This window comes from Hyla sarda, chromosome 1 (genome assembly GCF_029499605.1).
Source record: "Hyla sarda isolate aHylSar1 chromosome 1, aHylSar1.hap1, whole genome shotgun sequence".
Lineage (NCBI taxonomy): Eukaryota > Metazoa > Chordata > Amphibia > Anura > Hylidae > Hyla > Hyla sarda.
The window spans coordinates 139694285-139711135 of NC_079189.1; positions in this window are offsets into that span (position 1 = coordinate 139694285).

Genomic DNA, 16851 nt, shown 5'->3' on the forward strand with positions numbered 1-16851 from the left:
TTTAACATCCTAAAGAGTACCTGTCATCAAACCATATTTTCTGAACTAACTCAGATTATATACCCTGACTACTCCTAACACCTCTCATGCCCTAAAAAAAAATTCTGAGCTTTAAAAAGCTGTGTATCATATCGTTCCATTTGCTCCCATTGTCTGAGCTCCTGGCAGGAGAAAGAGGGTCGTTCCCCAGCTAGTGCGACATCACTGAAGCCTGCGAGAGACCAAACGTGAAGACCAAACTAACTGTTTGCCTTGCGGCAGGGAACAGAACAGAGCCACCTAGTGGCCGTTTTTTCAATCACATTAAAAACATATAAAGGTTGAGAATTTTAACAGCAAGTAAATAGAAAAGTGTCTTATAATAACATAAGGAACAATATATTAAAAGTTTAAATTGGTGACAGGTACTCTTTAACCTCTTAAGGACGCAGCCTATTTTTACCTTAAGGACACAGTTGTTTTTTACAAATCTGACCACTGTCACTTTAAGCATAAATAACTCTGGGATGCTTTAACTTATGAATTTGATTCTGAGATTTTTTTTGTGACATATTCTACCTTATGTTAGTGGTAAATTTTCATTGATACTTGCATCATTTCTTGGTGAAAAAATACAAAATGTCATGAAAAATTAGAAAATTTAGCATTTTTCCAACTTTGAAGCTCTCTGCTTGTAAGGAAAGTGGACATTCCAAATAAATGATATGTTGATTCACATATACAACATGTCTAGTTTGTGGTTGCATCATAAAATTGACATGTTTTTACTTTTTGAAGACGTTTCAAAATTATAATTTTCAAGGACCAGTGCAGTTTCAAAGTGAATTTGAGGGTCTTTATGTTAGAAATACAATATAATGGAGCCCCTTATGAAAACTGCACCCCTTACAGTATTCAAAATGACATTCAGAAAGTTTGTTAACCTTTTAGGTGTTTCACAGAAGCAAAGTGGAGGGGAAAATTCAAAATCTGTATTTTTTACACTAACATGTAGACCCATTTTTTTTTTCATTTTTACAAGGGGTAATAGGTAAAAATGACCCTCAAAATTTGTAACCCTATTTCTCTCGAGTAAGGTAATACCTCATATGTGAATGTTAAGTGTTCTGCGGGCGCAGTAGAGGCTCAGAAGGGAAGGAACGACAATGGGATTTTGGAAAGAAAATTTTTCTGAAATGGTTTTTGGGAGGCTTGTCTCATTTAGGAATCCCCCATGGTGCCAGAACAGCAAAAAATAAAAAATAAAACACATGGCACACTATTTGGGAAACTACATCCCTCAAGGAACATAACATGGGGTAAAGTGAGCCTTAACACCCCACAGGTGTTTGCCGAATTTTCACTAAAGTTGGATGTGAAAATGAAAATTTTTTTTTTTTTCTCCAAAATGCTGGTGCAACCCCAAATCTTTCATTTTTCGAAGGGGTAATAGGAGAAATGCCCCCCAAAATTTGTAACACAATTGTGGATACAAAGTGCTCTGCGGGCGAACCACAATGCTCAGAAGAGAAGGAGCGCCATAGGGATTTTGGAGAGAGAAATTGGTTGGAATAGAAGTCGGGGGCCATGTGCGTTTACAAAGCCCTCGTGCTACCAGAACAGTGGACCCCCCCCCCCACATGTGACCACATTTTGGAAACTACCGTACACCCCTCACAGAATTTAATAAGGGGTGCAGTGAGCATTTTCACCCCACTGCCGTTTGACAGATTTTTTGAACAGTGGGCTGTGCAAATGAAAAATAATTTTTTTCATTTTCACAGACCACTGTTCAAAAATCTGTCAGACACCTGTGGCGTGTAAATGCTCACTGTACCCTTATTACATACCGTGAGGGGTGTAGTTTCCAAAATGGGGTCACCTGTGAGGGGGGTCCACTGTTCTGACAGCATGGGGGCTTTGTAAACACACATGGCCTTCAATTCCAGCCAAATTCTCTCTCCAAAACCCCATGGCGCTCCTTCTCTTCTGAGCATTGTAGTTCGCCCGCAGAGCTCTTTAGTTACATCCACATATGGGGTATTTACTAACTCAGAAAAATTGGTGTTACAAATTTTGGGGGGCTTTTTCTCGTATTACCCCTTGTGAAAATAAAAACGTTGGGGTAACACCAGCATTTTAGTGAAAAAAAATCAGATTTTTCATTTTCACGTCCAACTTTAACGGAAATTTGTCAAACACCTGTGCAGTATTTAGGCTTACTATACCCTTGTTATGTTACGTGAGGGGTGAAGCTTCCAAAATGGGGTCACATGTGGGTGATATTTTTCTTTTTTGCGTTTATGTCAGAACAGCCACCCTTGTGCAAATCACCAATCTAGGCCTCAAATGTACATGGTGTGCTCTCACTTCTGAGCCATGTTGTGCGCCCGCAGATCACTATACACCCACATATGGGGTATTTCCGTACTCAGGAGAAATTGCGTTATAAATTTTGGCGGCCTTTTTTTTTCTTTTACCTCTTGTAAAAATGAAAAGTATTGGGATATACCAGCATGTTAGTGTAAAAATTAAAAAAATTTTACACTAACATGCTGGTGTAGACCCCAACTTTACCTTTTCATACGGGTAAAAGGAGAAATGACAGTGCACTCAACCTATCCCCGGCCGAGGCCGGACATCGCTGTGGCTGGTGATACGCTGATGGCTTTGTGATGTTCCCGTCCCCAGGAAGCAGCATGAAGATCGCAGCGGAGAACCGTGAGGCCGATACCGGAGCAACGAGAGAACGTAGGAAGGTGAGTCAAAGTTTATTTTGTTTATTTTTGCAGCCCGGGCAAAAGAATATGTAAAATTCATCAGTACAGATGTCCTTTAATAACAGTATAGTTAATTTTAAAAAACCTTCTGCTTTCCTTGAAAATAAAATAAAAGATTCCTTTTTTGAAGTTTTAAAAACAGAATTCTGAAGAAGGGCCAGGGTTCAGGCAGCAAAAGGATCAGGCAGCTGATATCCGATTCGATTCTTATCTATCTAAACATTTGCCATTAAGGGAATAATACCAATGGGTTCTGCTGACATGTATCTAATGTGGATTGCCAGTTTTTTTTCACTTGTTTTATTGGGCATCAATGTCCCCAAAAGTGCCATAACTGTCGCAAAGTTGGGGCAAAACTAGGGAGTCAAAAAGGAATTGTAAAATGCACAACCCACTTTGCATTTTTGGCGGTTTTCCTGATTTTGGGTGTTTTTGGGATAACTGGCATAGTGGCAGCATCTACAGAGGTAAGGAGTGATGCTTAGCATCACTACCTACCTCTGCCAGCTGTATGGTATACAGCAGAGCCACTGTATCAGGGTTCCTTATCCCCTATCCCTTCAACAGATTCCATCTCCAAATCCTCCCTCTCAGGTCCCACTTACTCATCCAACTCCTCCTCTAATGGAATATCCATGCTGCAGCCAGCCAGATGTAAACCTTCCTCCATCCCTCGCTGCTCAATCATCACCTTAAGCGTTTGCTCCAGAAGGAATATCATCGGCATAACATCACTGTTGTCCTTGCTGACAAATGTTGTAGCCTCTTCGAAAGGCCTGAACACGCGACAGATGTCTCTGATTAGCTTCCAATGCCTCAGTCATACTGGCTCCAAAAATTGTGATGTATTAGGAAGTCTGTCACTGCTTTGTGCTGCTGGTACAGGCGGTCCAACATGTGTGTATAAAAGCATAAGAACAGCAAAACTGAATGCAAACTTTCCTGCACATAGCCAGCACATCACTAAGACTGACACAATTTTGTGCCACTATCCCATTACAAACAGAAAGCCAGTATGAAACTTTCTTCTGCATACAGGGCAGCAAGTTGTCCGCTTTGTGGCTTTTCTTGCCCAGGTTTAGCAGATATCGTACATCATAGAAGTGCAAGACTTTGCACCGATGAAAAGAAGGAGGAGAAGTGTAAGCTACACTCATCCCTGTGGGAGGTTGCAAGATGTCTGTGGAGGAGAACCTGGATGAGGCAGCAGCAGACAGAAGTTGAACCAGATTGACACAACTGTGGAGGTGTCACTATTATTTCCTTGCCTTGTTGCAGTAGAGACTCGTTCTGCAACATGTTGACCCACTGAGCCATAAAAGACATATAATGGCCCTGGCCATAGCTACCATTCCAAGAACCTACCATAGCATGTCATAGACAAAAAGAAAGCAGGTCAATCCAGCAAGTAGATAAAAGTTTCAGCTTTATTTAACCAAGTATATGGCATGCACTGTGCTGCACATCCACAACTGCATGGAGTGACCCATCCTCACCACCACATGACTGTGCAAAGCAGGGATTGATATTTTGGCATAATAATGACAAGGTATGCGCCACATGGTTTGGGAGCATCCCATTAGTTGCCTAAATGCCATGGAGTCAATTAGATGATATGGTAGTGGAATGATAAGGTGCACTACAACAAGGTGACTGGCCGAAAACTTTTGTCTGTATGACATATCTGTTCTGTTCTGACATATGACAGAATCCCCAATAGATAACTTACGGATAGAGGAGGAGAATATGACAGTAATAAGGACAAGACAGAGAATTCGCTGCCTGCGGATTAGGTCTGGCTCCTAGACAGATAAGTTTGATTTCAAGGAGAAGCAGTGGCAAGTTTTTCTTCACATTGTAGGGAATCTTGACTGTACCACGTGGCCTTGTAATGCCACTCCATGTGCCCACGTAGAGATGTAGCTCCTATACTCTTAGCTTGGCCATGGCTTATTTCCTGTTTGCACACAAAGCTCAATGCCACGTTTTTTGCATTTGGTAAGGTAGAAAAGAATTTCCATGTGGCATGTACCAGACAGGTACACCACCACCTGATTGTGCCCCTCCTCTGAAGGTTTTTTTCTCAGGCCTACAGATGCAGCAGCATCGTCGTCACCTGCTACTGAGCTGTTCAGACCAGCAGCACTACGTCTGGTTTGTTTGACAGGTGTTCTGGACCTACCTCGGCTACGCTCTTCTTCGATGACAGTACCACAACCTTCCTGCTCTGGACACACCTCCTCCTCCTTACCTGGTTCAATGTCCTGTCAGTTGACCCGACAGGGATCAGCATAAGAGATCAGTGTGTGCAGTGTTATAGGTCCCTATGGGAGCTATAGCACTGCAAAAAAAAGAGTGGAAAAAAAAGTTAAAGGGGTACTCCGGTGAAAAACTTTTTCTTTTTTTTTTTAAATCAACTGGTGCCAGAAAGTTAAACAGATTTGTAAATTACTTCTATTAAAAAAATCTTTATCCTTCCTGTACTTATTAGCTGCTGAATACTACAGCAGAAATTATTTTCTTTTTGAAACACAGAGCTGTCTGCTGACATCATGAGCACAGTGCTCTCTGCTGACATCTCTGTCCATTTTAGGAACTGTCCAGAACAGCATATGTTTGCTATGGGGATTTCCTTTTACTCTGGACAGTTCCTAAAATGGACAGAGATGTCAGCAGAGAGCACTCTGCTCATTATGTCAGCAGACAGCTCTGTGTTTCAAACGGAAAATAATTTACACTGTAGTATTCAGCAGCTAATAAGTACAGGAAGGATTAAGATTTTTTAATAGAAGTAATTTACAAATCTACCCCAGTTATTAATTTAAGTAGCCATATATTGACAACTGCACAGGAAAGTTTATTAAGTAGAGGTTTGAAATACGCCCCCACATACAATCTTAAAAAATGTTACACTTATGTGGGAATTGAAAAATTTATTAGGACATTAAGCCTGAAGAAATATTTCTTAAAACATCCATTGGAATCTCAAGTCCCCCAGTCTGAATATGTACATACGAATTGTAAACCCAAATCTTGGTTTTACCCTAAACATATGATGGGTCCGGACCTCATCATCTTCAAAAAATCAGTAGAACAAGATCTCAGAAAATTAAAAATCTATCCCAAAACTAAATCCAATATTAATCGTAGTGAGAGAGATGCGATGCGAGAACTACAACAATTGCCAATAATAACTATCCGCCCCGCTGATAAGGGGGGCGGTATAGTTGTTCTAAATACAGTAGATCATGACGGAGAGTGCCACAGACAGCTAAGTGATTCATCCACTTACAAAAAATTGGGGAGTGATCCCACGACAGAGTATAGTATAGAATTATTAGCAATGTGCAAAGAAGCTTTGGAACAAGAAATCATTAATGATAATTTATCACAGGCACTCAAGAAAGATTGCCTGTATTTTATTGTATACCGAAGACCCTTAAAAATCTGATTAGTTCACCAGGCAGACCTATCGTATCTGGGATAGGTTCGATCAAACCTATCCCAGTACGTAGATAGGCTTCTGCAACCATTTGTTCAAAAAACTGCATCATATCTAAAAGATACAACACAAATTGCACACATTTTAGAATCATTCACTTGGTCTGACACTTATGTATTAGCCACATTAGATGTCTCTTCACTATACACCATTATTCGTCACGATTTGGGGCTATCTGCTATCAATCACTTTCTCACCCAAGGACACATAAAATCTGCACAAGTTGAGTTTATTAAGTCTGCTATTCACTATATTCTCACTCACAACTATTTTTATTTAAATGGTGATTTTTATTTACAGTTAATTGGCACTGCTATGGGCACCAGATTTGCGCCAAGTTATGCTAATTTACTTATGGCCTATTGGGAAGAAAAATTCATCAGACCCCAACTTGGTGCAGGTCTGGTGCTCTGGCATATAATTTTAGTTTGGGATGGCACATTTTCGGATTTAGAATTATTTATAGACACTTTAAACACTAACACATATCATCTTAATTTCACATCAAATATTAGCAAGGAATCTGTCACCTTTTTGGACCTGGAAATAAAAATAAAACAAGATAGATTATCATGTACTACATACAAAAAACCTAGAGCTAGAAATAGCTATATAGGTTATGATAGTTGCCACCTCCCAAGATGGCTAATGAACGTACCCAAGGGTCAATTTAGACGTCTGAAACGTAATTGTACGTCGGACATTGATTTTTTTAGAGGAGGCTAAATCACTCACCACCCTATTTAAAGAAAAAAACTACCCTAATCATTTACTGTATAACTCGTCGGACCAGGTAAAAAAACTTGACAGATCTTTTTTTTCAACCAAAAATCAAGAACTTCATAGAAGAATGAATTAAAAAGTCGGCAACTCACCACGCTGGTTCTACATGAGATCCTTCTTTATTGCGGCATACTCACAATAACATAACAGGGGAGAGACACACTGTGGGGGTACAAAATTCGGCAACGGAACCGTTTCACACAGTGAACGTGCTTCTTCGGGCCTCAAATGCAGAATGGAACGCACTAGCCTTAAGTACAGGTGTCCAGACTACTGCACCTATGAGGAAAGGCTACGTGCGTGACGATGTCATATGTAGGTGGAAACCACTCACGGTACTAACCCGCCCATGACATAAAGAATAAAAACATATAGGTGCAAAAATTAAAAACAGGGGGCCATATCGACCTTATCATTAAGGGCCCTTGGGGGATAGGGGCCCTGGGCAATTTCCATGTTTGCCTGCCCTAATGCCAGCCCTGCTAGAGACGGTGAGCTCTTATCTCAACTTATATTAGTGTGTAATGGGTTGTAATTTAATTTTGTTATCTTAGATGTCAATTACAGTATATACTGATAATACAGCTAGACATGTGTCCTGTCACTTGATCCTTTGCTTCAAACAACACAAAGTGAATGTTTTTTTTTTCCTGTTCTTTTTTTTTTTTTTTCCTTCAATGTGTAGGAAAATCAACAGCAAAAAATCTGCAACAAAATATGCATATGTAAACATACCTTGAAATAAAAATCTCCTACATTTTTAACTTATAGAAGAGAATGAAAAACACTAAAGTGTTACTGTCAATTATCAGAAAAAATTGATATGTAACCCAGACAAAGGTTTGAGTGGTCAGGGCCCTAAAACTCCCATTAATTGCTACATATATCCAGGAAAAGAGTGCAGCTGTGTGCTTCACTTCCTGGCTTGCCACTTGATGCCCAATAGAATGTCAAATAAAGTAGCGAGCTAGGTACTGAAACTTGCTTTCACACACTTTACCCAGCTATATCTGGCGATTGGTTCGTCATGCCCCCTCCCATAGACTTGCATTGGAGGGACGGGGCGTGACATCACACGTGGGCGGAGCTGTGACGTCACGAGCTTCCGTTCCCGTGGTGGGGACCCAGACCCTCCAGCGCTTCCAGAGCAGAAACAGGTGGGTGCCGCATGCTATATTGCGGGGGTACCCAGTGGCCGGACCCCCGCGATCAGACATCTTATACCCTATCCTTTGGATAGGGGATAAGATGTCTAGGGGTGGAGTACCCCTTTAAGAACTTGCAGACATGACTTTAATTGTACCTGATCTTTTGCACTCAGGCTAATATGACTATTGGCTAACATTTGTATAAATCATAAAATCACTCTGATAAATATTGAGGATGATTATCTAATCTATGTGTAAATAGATATATAATAAAGTTTACGCTTTCAGTATAGTTCCATAGAGTTTAACCTGGTCAAAGTGTGTGTCTCAGACATGCCATTTCTGATTTTTCTTTTAACCCCTAAAGTTTGGGCCTAAAGTACACAGCAGATTTTTTGTTCAGTTTTTTTCATGCCCTTGATGGAAAGATATTTTTTTTTTTTTGTCGATGTAACCATATGAGGGCTTGTATTTTATATAGAAAAAGTGAAGCATTTTTGAGTGTATATAAACTGTATTGTTCAACTTATAGGCGACACAGTACATACCTGTAGACCCTGTCCGCCTGGTCCTTGAAGGGGCACTCTGCCCCTAGACATGTTATTCCCTATCCAAAGGATAGGGGATAACATGTCTGAGCGCAAAGGGTCCCTGTGGCTTGACCCCCGCAATCTCCAGGCCAGCGTGTGGCATTACGGTCACGCCACGCCCCCTCCATTCATGTCTATGGGAGGGGGTTTGACGGCTAGTACACAGCTGTCACACCTCCTCCCATAGACATGAATAGAGGGGGTATGACTGGGGTACCGCTGCAGAGATCACAGGGGTCCCCAGCGGCCGGACCCCCACAATCAGGCATGTTATGCCCTATCCTTTGGATTGGGGATAACATTTCTAATGATGGAGTACCCCTTTAATGCATCAGGGTGTACATATACGCCCTGAAGTGTTTAATGTTTATGAAGCAAGCACAGGAGCATACTCAGTCATTGACAGATAACAGCTATCTCAATGACTTAGGATTTTTATGGTTAATTGTTTGCTGATTTTGCTTGTTATGCACCTAGATAATGAATTTGATTTTCTTGTCACTGACATGGGGCAAGGCTTAACCCCTTAAGGACCAAACCCATTTTCTCCTTAAGGACCAGAGCATTTTTTGCATATCTGACCACTGTAAGCATTAAAGGGGTACTCCGGTGCAAGATGACGGGGGTCCCCAGCGGCGGGACTCCCGCGATCAGGCATCTTATCCCCTATCCTTTGGATAGGGGATAAGATGTCTAAGCACCGGAGTACCCCTTTAATAACTCTGGGATGCTTTTACTTATGAATTTGATTCCGAAAGTGTTTTTTCGCGACATACCGTATACCGTCTCCTGCTCTGGTCTGAGATCGAGCAGACCAGAGCAGAAGATAGCTGATAATACTGATCAGTGTTATGCCCTATGCATAGCACTGAACAGTATTAGCAATCAAATGATTGCTATAGATAGTCCCCTATGGGGACATAAAAAGTGTAAAAAAAAAAAAAAGTTGTAACATTTTTTTTTTTAGTAAAAAAAAAAGTGAAAATCTCCTCCCCCAATAAAAATGAAAATTGTCCTTTTTTCCCATTTTACCCCCAAAAAGCATACACTTTTTTAATAAACATATTTGGTATAGTCGCGTGCGTAACTGTCCGAACTATCAAAATATAATGTTAATGATCCCGTACGGTGAACGGCGTAAATGTAAAAATAAAAAAAAGTCCAAAAATGCTGCTTTTTGTCACACTTTATTCCAAAAAATATTAATAAAAAATGATCTAAAGGTTTTATATATGAAAATGTGGTATTCATAAAAAGTAAAGATGACGGCGCAAACAATGAGCCCTCACACCACCATATATATGGAAAAATGAAAAAGTTATAGGTGGTCAAAATAGGGCGAAAACAAAACCCTCCAAAATGTGCAAAATTTTGGTTTTCATTTAAACTACCTCCCTAAAAAAATTTTTTTTTGGGTTCGCCGTACATTTTATGGTAAAATGAGAGGTTTTATTACAAAGTACAATTGGTCATGCAAAAAACAAGCGCTTATATAGGTCTGTAGATGGAAATGTAAAAGAGTTATGGATTTTAGAAGGCGTGGAGGAAAAAATGAAAACGCAAAATTAAAATTGGCCTTGTCCTTAAGGTCAAAATGGGCTTGGTCCTTAAGGGGTTAAGAAATGTCGTGGGCTTAGGGCAAAGACTTTACAAGAGCGCAGGGAGATTCTCAAGAAACTTGGAATATACTTCAAGTGCTGTGCTTCTTATAGCCATCTTGCTAAAGACTACAAAGTCGTCACCAAGTGCACAGAATGCAGTAGCGACAAACATTTTACAGCTATGCATCCTACTCCACTTCCAGACAAACTAAAGCAGCCACCTACCTCCTCCCCTGCCTCAAATCATGGCGGGGAGCAACAAGGTCATGTCCCAGCCAAAGATAATGTTCTCTATCCACAGAAGTCTGTGGAGAGGGCTTGTATCACAAATGCCGTGCCAAGCTATGTCTAGTCAAGATATACCCGGAGGACATACCCCTACCAACATTAGTTGAGTGTTACTAGATACCAGATGAAAGGGAAGAGATTCCCACTCCAGAAGCCGCATATCACCATCCTCACTTAAGGCACTTTGTTGATGAGATTCCTGCAATGGACACGAATGCTGAAATTTTGGTCCTGCTAGGAAGAGACATTCTCAGAGTACATAAAGTACGTGACCAGTGTGATGGACCTGACTACGCCCCTTTCGCACAAAGACTTGACCTAGCCTGGGTAATAGTGGGCGATGTATACCTGGGCAGAAAGAGCATGTCATCTGAGATATATAAATATATCAGAGGACCTTACAGAGATCTCTCCCATGATCTATTTATACCCAGGACTGTATCTATAACAAGAGGGAAGCCTCTATGTCTTGGGGAAAGAAGGTTTCTACACCAGCACAGACGGGGGTTCTTTACTGTAAGAGCAGCAAGACTGTGGAATTCTCTGCCAGAGGAGGTGGTCATGGTGAACTCTGTAAAAGAATTTAAAAGGGGTCTGGATGCATTTTTGGAGAATAACATTACAGGTTATGGATTCTATATCTATATGGACAGAAGGTTGATCCAGGGATCTATTCTGATGCCATATTTGGAGATGGTAATTAATTTTTACCTCTAGTATGAGGGTTTTTTGCCGTCCTCTGGATCAACTCAGTAGGGACTCATTAGGGTTATAGGTTGAAGTTGATGGACTCTTTTTTCGACCTTATGAACTATGTTACTATGTTATGAACTATGACAACCTAGGTGCTGCAGTGTTTAGTACTACAAGTGATGACAACAAAATAGTCTTGTCAGTTGAAGAGAGAGAGTTCATCAAAATAATGGACAAAGAATTCTTCCAGGATGAGTCTAACAGCTGGGTCGCGCATTACCTCTTCGTGTTTCAAGGGCCAAACTCACAACCAATCATGAACAGGCTCTATCCAGATTCAGTTCACTTCAACAAACACTAAAGAACAGGCCTGAAATGAAGGATCGCTTCATCACCTTTATGAAAATGATTTTTGACAATGATCACGCTGAACTTCAAACACAATGAATGCTGGTACCTGCCTTTCTTCGGAGTGTATCACCCACGAGAGCCTAAACAAACCAGGGTAGTATTTGACTCCAGTGCCAAGCATCAAGGCATATCCCTGAACGATGTCCTACTCACGGGCCCAAATCTAACCATGTAGATGTACTTATGAGGTTTAGAAGAGAGCCAGTTGCAATAACTGCCGACCATTGAGCAAATGTTTCATTGCTTCATTGTACACGAAGACCATAGGAACTTCCTAAGGTTTCTGTGGCACCATAACAACAACATGGACAATGAGATCATGGAATACCGCATGAAAGTGCATGTATTCGGGAATAGTTCCTCACCCGCTGTTACAACATATGGTTTAAGAAGGACTGCCCTTGTTGGAGAAAATGCGTGGACGCTTGACACTTCGTTGAGAGAGACTTTTATGTTGAAGATTAGCTTAAGTCTTTACCTACAGATGAAGAAGCCATAGATCTGCTCCAATGGACAAGGTATGCTCTCTGAGGCTAACCTCAGAATACACAAGATTGCCTCAAATAGTGTTGGCGTTATGAAAGCCTTTCAACCTGATGATCATGCCACAGGGTTTAAAGACCTAAACCTGGTGTGGACATGCCAGCTGAACAGAGGTCTGGGCCTATGGTGGGACTTATCAAAGGACACCTTCGGCTTTCAAGTAAGCTCTGCAGACAAGCCATTTACCAAGCGTGGCCATCTGCCTTTCCAATTGGGAGTCCTGGAAACAATCTACACTTCAGCTTCCCTTGCTACAAGTCAGAGAAAAGAGCTTCACATCTTCTCAGACACATCTACTGAGGCCATAGTAGCTGTTGCCTACCTCAAGGTAAGAGACTCTTCTAATCAAACCCACATAGGGTTTCTGTTTGGGAAAGCTAAGTTAGCACCTAAGCCAGAGCACACAATCCCTACGCTTGAACTTTGTGGGACTGAGCTAGCTGTAGAAATTGCAGATTTCATGCTACGTGAGCTGGACATTCTGATAGATGACACCACATTCTACACAGACAGCAAAGTTGTTCTGGGCTACATATACAACCAGACTAAACTTTTCTATATGTATGTCAGCAACCATGTTGAAAGAATCAGGAGAAATCCTCTTCACCTGAACAATGGCATTATGTCCCATTTGAAATGAATCCTGCAGACAATGCCACCAGGCCAGTGTCTGCAAGGGCCTTCGCTAATTCTTCTTGGATAACAGGTTCTGAATTCCTGCTTGATCAGCCAAAATAAACCACAGCTGATGTCTTCAGTATTCTAGAACCTTACAAAGATCCAGAGACCCCAACTATCCTTACCCCAGCTACTCTGCTTACCCAGAAGTTTGGGTCTTTTCCTATTCCACTTGGAAACTTTAAATCAGAAAATCTGTGCTATGACTAGTGGAAGCGAGTACAACACCTCGTCAACTGCTTCTGGAATGGTTGGAAGATGTAGTATCTTTCTACACTGCAAGGAGGCAGGAAATGGCAAAGCCTGAACCCTTACATAACAATTGGAGATCTCATTCTGCTCAAAGACCAACAAGCCGAAAGAATCGAGTGGCCTATGGGACTTATTGTAAAGAGCGTTCCTTGTGATGGCAGTAAAGTACGCAAGGTGGAGGTGAAAGTTGCAAGACAAGGGACTGTAAAGACTTTCATCAGATCTATCATGGAACTTATTTTGCTCTTGTCCTTTGGAGAATCAACTTGCTTGCATATGCTGTTGGTTCCTACCTTTGACTCCAAGAAGAAAGTCTTGAACTTTATTGTTATAACTTTAAGTCTTGTTGCATTTATTTGCATATTCTTCTTTATGTCTTCCAGGTTCTTAAAGGGGTACTCCGCCCCTAGACATCTTATCCCTTATCCAAAGGATAGGGGATAAGATGTCAGATTGCCGCGGTCCTGCTGCTGGGGAGCCCCGGGATCCCCGCTGTGGCACCCCGCTATCATTACAGCACAGAGCGAGTTCGCTCTGTGCGTAATGACGGGCGATACAGGGGACGGAGCAGTGTGACATCATGGCTTCGCCCTCGTGACATCAGGCCCGTCCCCTTAATGCAAGTCTATGGGAGGGGGCATGACGACCGCCACGCCCCCTCCCATAGACTTGCATTGAAAGGGGCGGGCTGTGATGTCACGAGGGGCAGAGCCATGACGTAACGGCCCCTGTATTGCCCGTCATTACGTGCAGAGCGAACTCGCTCTGTGCTGTAATGATAGCGCAGTGCCGCAGCGGGGATCCCGGGGCTCCCCAGCAGTGGCACCGTGGCGATCTGACATCTTACCCCCTATCCTTTGGATAGGGGATAAGATGTCTAGGGGCGGAGTACCCCTTTAAGACATCAAACAAATTGCACTGTTGTTTATATGCGATTGTATAACTACTGTTATGGTATAAAATAGGGACATTATCAATGCCAGACGGGGAATGGGCTGTTACACAGTTAATATTCTCATTATTGTAAATGGAATTTACATTGTTTATTCTTTGATCAATTTCCTATGGATTTTTTCTATGGTTAGTTACTTGCTGACACCTTTTGGCCTTTTTTGGTAATGCACATGTTTCTCTCTCCTGAAAGCTATGACTCATTTCCTTTGTACGTAACCACACCCCTGCTTGGTGCCTCACTTCCTGTATCATGGCTGCCTGTATTTGCCACATGTAACAGGGACTCATGTATTCTACATGCTAAGCTAAGGAAAGCATCATCTTTTGACCACATAATAATGAAATCTATACATTCTGCTGTATTCCTGTTGTTTGATATACAGAATAAACCAGCTTTTGGATGAAAACAGTATTGGTGAGTTCAGCTATCTGATAAGGATTGTCCACAGTGGTTAAATCTGCTTATTAATGCCAGGCATAGAGGTCATACAAGAGATGGATCGCTATCACAACAATCAGAATACAGGAATAGCAGCAAAGTTTAGGAGAAAATTCAAAATCTAAATTTTTTACACTAACATGTTCTTGTAGACCCAGTTTTTGAATTTTTACAAGGGGTAAAAGGAGAAAAAGCCCCCAAAAATGTGTAACCCATTTTGCTCTCGAGTAAGGAAATACCTCATATGTGAACATAAAGTGCTCTGTGGGTGCACAAGAGGGCTCAGAAGTGAAAGAGCGACAGTGGGATTTTGGAAAGTGAATTTTGGTGAAATGGTTTTCGAGGGGCATGTCGCATTTAGGAAGCCTCTATGGTGCCATAACAGCAAAAAAAAAAAAACACATGGCATACTATTTTGGAAACTACACTCTTCAAGGCACGTAACAAGGGGTACATTGAGCCTTAAAACCCCACAGGTGTTTGACGATTTTTCATGTAAATGAAATTTTTCACTAAAATGCATTTTTTTCCCAAAATGTAAAATTTTTACAAGAGGTAATAGGAGAAAATGCCCCCCAAAATTTGTAACCCCATCTCTTCTGAGTATGGAAATACCCCATGTGTGGACGTCAAATGCTCTGCTGGCGTACTACAATGCTCTGAAGAGAAGGAGCCATATTTGGCTTTTGGAAAGCAAATCTTGCTGAAATGGTTTTTGGGGGCATGTCCCATTTAGTAAGTCCCTATGGTGCCAGAACAGCAAAAAAAAGCCCCACATGGCACTCTATTTGGGAAGGAACGTAACAAGGGGTACAGTGAGCCACTTACACCCCACAGTTCTTTTACAAATTTCCACTAAAGTTGGACGTGAAAATGAAAAATTCGATTTTTTTTCACTAAAATGCTGGTGTTACCCCAAATTTTTCATTTTCACAAGGGGTAATAGGAGAAAAAGCCTCCCAAAATTTTAACCCCATTTCTTCTGAGAATGGTAATACCCCATATGTGGATGTAAAGTGCTCTTTGGGCAAACTACAATGCTTAGAAGAGGAGCGCCATTGGGCTTTTGGAGAAATAATTTGTTTGGAATGGAAGTTGGGGGCCATGTGCGTTTACAAAGCCCCCATGGTGCCAGAACAGTGGAAAACATGTGACCCTATTTTGGAAACTGCACCCCTCAGGGAATGTAATAAGTGGTGCAGTGAGCATTTACACCCCACTGGCTTTTGACAGATCTTTGGAACAGTGGGCTGTGCAAATGAAAAATTAAATTTTTCATTTTTATGGATGAAAAATCTGGCAGACACCTGTGGGGTGTAAATGCTCACTGCACCCCTTATTACATTCCTTGAGGGGTGTAGTTTCCAAAATGGGATCACATTGTCACGATGCCGGCTGGCAGGTAGTGGATCCTCTGTGCCAGAGAGGGATTGGCGTGGACCGTGCTAGTGGACCGGTTCTAAGCCACTACTGGTTTTCACCAGAGCCCGCCGCAAAGCGGGATGGTCTTGCTGCGGCGGTAGTGACCAGGTCGTATCCACTAGCAACGGCTCACCTCTCTGGCTGCTGAAGATAGGCGCGGTACAAGGGAGTAGGCAAAAGCAAGGTCGGATGTAGCAGAAGGTCGGGGCAGGCAGCAAGGATCGTAGTCAGGGGCAACGGCAGAAGGTCTGGAAACACAGGCAAGGAACACACAAGGAACGCTTTCACTGGCACTAAGGCAACAAGATCCGGCAAGGGAGTGCAGGGGAAGTGAGGTGATATAGGGAAGTGCACAGGTGAACACACTGATTGGAACCACTGCGCCAATCAGCGGCGCAGTGGCCCTTTAAATCGCAGAGACCCGGCGCGCGCGCGCCCTAGGGAGCGGGGCCGCGCGCGCCGGGACAGAACAGACGGAGAGCGAGTCAGGTAGGGGAGCCGGGGTGCGCATCGCGAGCGGGCGCAACCCGCATCGCGAATCGCATCCCGGCTGGCAGCGGAATCGCAGCGCCCCGGGTCAGAGGACGTGACCGGAGCGCTGCCGCGGGGAGAGTGAAGCGAGCGCTCCGGGGAGGAGCGGGGACCCGGAGCGCTCGGCGTAACAGTACCCCCCCCCTTGGGTCTCCCCCTCTTCTTAGAGCCTGAGAACCTGAGGAGCAGACTTTTGTCTAGGATGTTGTCCTCAGGTTCCCAGGATCTCTCTTCAGGACCACAACCCTCCCAGTCCA